General features: G+C 38.1%; 1 pseudogene; it reads left to right on the top strand.

The window, feature by feature from the left end:
* Window positions 1-359: 359 nt before the first annotated feature.
* Window positions 360-468, top strand: LOC139030458 (5S ribosomal RNA; annotated as a pseudogene).
* The last annotated feature ends 2,150 nt before the right edge of the window (window positions 469-2,618 follow it).

Here is a 2,618-nt window from a genome sequence, read left to right as displayed (position 1 = left end):
ATGGATTAGCACCAGTAGTATTCTGGTGGTCTCTTTAGGATTTTCTTACTATGGTATGAATTTGAGCAAGCTCTGGGAGATAGTGAAGGACAGGGAAGCCTGGGGTGCTGCAGTCCATGGGGTCACAAAGTGTTGGACAGGACTCGGCAACTGGAAAACAATGTATAGTATCATGTCATTTGCAAACAGTAACAGTTTTACTTCTTTTCCTGTTTGTATTTGTTTTTTTAATTTCTTTTTCTTCTCTGGTTGCTGTGGCTAAACTATATGGAATCATAGTGGCAAGAGTGGACATTCTGTGTTCTTCCTGATCTTAGAGAAAATGCTTTCAGTTTTTCACCATTGTGAATGATGTTCAAGTCTACAGCCATGCTACCCTGAATGTGCTTGATCTCAGAAGCAAAGCAGGGTCAGGCCTGGTTAGTACTTGGATGGGTAACCACCTGGGAATACTGGTTGCTGCAGGCTTTAAAAAAAAAAAAAGAATGATGCTTTTTTGTAGGGTTTTTTAATATATGGCCTTTAATATGTTGAGGTAGGTTCCCTCTATGCCCACTTTCTGGAGAGTTTTTATCGTAAGTGGGTTTCAAATTTTGTTAAAAGCTTTCTCTGCATTTATTGAGATGATCATGTGGTTTTTATACTTTGATTTGTTAGTATGGTATATCACATTGATTTGCATATACTGAAGAATCCCTGCATCCTTGGGATAAATCCTACTTGATCATGATGTATGATCCTTTGAATCTGTTGTTGAATTCTGCTTGCTGATGTCTTTGGTTTTTGTATCAGGGTGATGGTGGCCTTTAGCATGACCTTGGGAGTGTTCCTCCCTCTGCAATTTTTTGAAAGAGTTTGAGAAGGATGGGTATTAACTCCTCTCTAAATTTTTCATTTAATTCACCTGAGAAGCAATCTGGTCCTGGACTTTTGTTGCTGGAAGATTTTAAACCACAGTTTTCAACTTCATTATGTGTGATTGGTCTGTTTATATTTTCTACTTCTTCCTGGTTCAATATTATAAGATTGTGCCGTCCTAAGAATTTGTCCATTTGGGGCAGGTTGCCCATTTTATTGGTGTATAGTTGCTTCTAGTCATCTCTTATTAGTAGATTATCAAATAAAAGCATCCACATTTATGGTTTTATAAATACAGTATGAATCCAAAAGTCAGTACCAGGGTATAGTGATTCTCATTTTGTTATACACTGTAAACAATGTAATAAATTGGTATACATGGCAGAGTATGAAGCATGGAAGTTTGGTTGAGGTTTTATGACTTACAAAAGGAAGTTTGTGCACGTGCACACACGCACTCATACCCATGAGCTAAATTTAATGAATTCTCAGGAAGAAGTGGTTGGGATCATAGCATATCTAGCAAATGCCCTTTGGGTGTTTTCATTCATTTGGTAGGATTTAATGTGGGCTTCCCCAGTGGCACAGTGGTAAAGAATCCACTTGCCGATGCAGGAGATGCAGGAGACTTGGGTTTGATCCTGGGTGGGGAAGATCCCCTGGAGAAGGAAATGGTAACCCACTCCAGTATTCTTGCCTGGGAAAGCCCGTGAACAGAGGAGCCTGGTGGGCTACAGTCCATGATGTCACACAGAGTTGGACATGAGTAGGCATGCATTCACACACAATGGTAAGTTCTCACTGAGATAAATACCAGCCTGCCTTCTTACCTTTTGGGAAAAACTAGAGATACTTGAGATGTCAGGCTTAAGTTGTATTCTCCGTCTCCTAATATCTGAAAGTATACATCCTTTGAGTTTATTGCAGTCAAGTATAACCTCTGCAGATTTATATAGCAGATGCTCAGTTTTGGCAAGACTTCAACCCAGGTATTCATGGCACTTCATTTGAAAACCTAAAAATGATCTCTTGGTTTGAGCACTAGCAGGCTAAAGATAGAGAAGTGACCTCCTAATTTTTGGAGTGAACCTAAGTCTTGGACCCCTGGTAGCTCAAGATCTTAGAGACTTATTGGTACAGTGTCATGGGGAACCAATTATAAAATTTATTTATGCTAGAGATTCAGTGTGATGTCTTTTACTGTGGATGTTCTTATTTAATATTTATAACAGACATATGGATATGGTTCTTTTTTATCTTTCCTTTTCTTATGAAAAGTCTAGAGTCAGCAAGATTGTCACTTGTCCAAACAGCATGCCAAGTAATAAGAGTTAGAACTTGACTAAGTATTTCATGTAATAAGTGATAGTGCTTTTTAAAATGAACTATCCATTCATTGTTCATTTGATCATTTGCTTCCTTGTTGTATATTTGCATATTTATTCATTGGTTTATATTATGCTTTGCTGGCTTTCCTAGTGTGATAATTGGATAATCTTTTATACACACACACACATGTTTTAATGAGGGTGGTAGCTTGGTAGTGGGGTTCATATAAAGGGAAATCTCCAAAAGGTGCCCATCCCCAAATATATACATTATAAATATATTTTGTCTAGTTAGAATGTATATGCTGCTTGATTAAAGATTTTTCAGATGATCCTACTGAAAGTTTCCATTCATGCCCAAGAATGGAGAGTAGGTATTTAAGGAGAGGTTGTCAGAAGGCTTGTCAGAGTACCCTGGGTACCAGCTGTTAG

This window comes from Odocoileus virginianus, chromosome 22 (assembly GCF_023699985.2).
Source record: "Odocoileus virginianus isolate 20LAN1187 ecotype Illinois chromosome 22, Ovbor_1.2, whole genome shotgun sequence".
Classification (NCBI taxonomy): Eukaryota; Metazoa; Chordata; class Mammalia; order Artiodactyla; family Cervidae; genus Odocoileus; species Odocoileus virginianus.
Note: the sequence above shows the minus strand (reverse complement) of the source record. Positions and strands in the feature narration are given on the sequence as shown.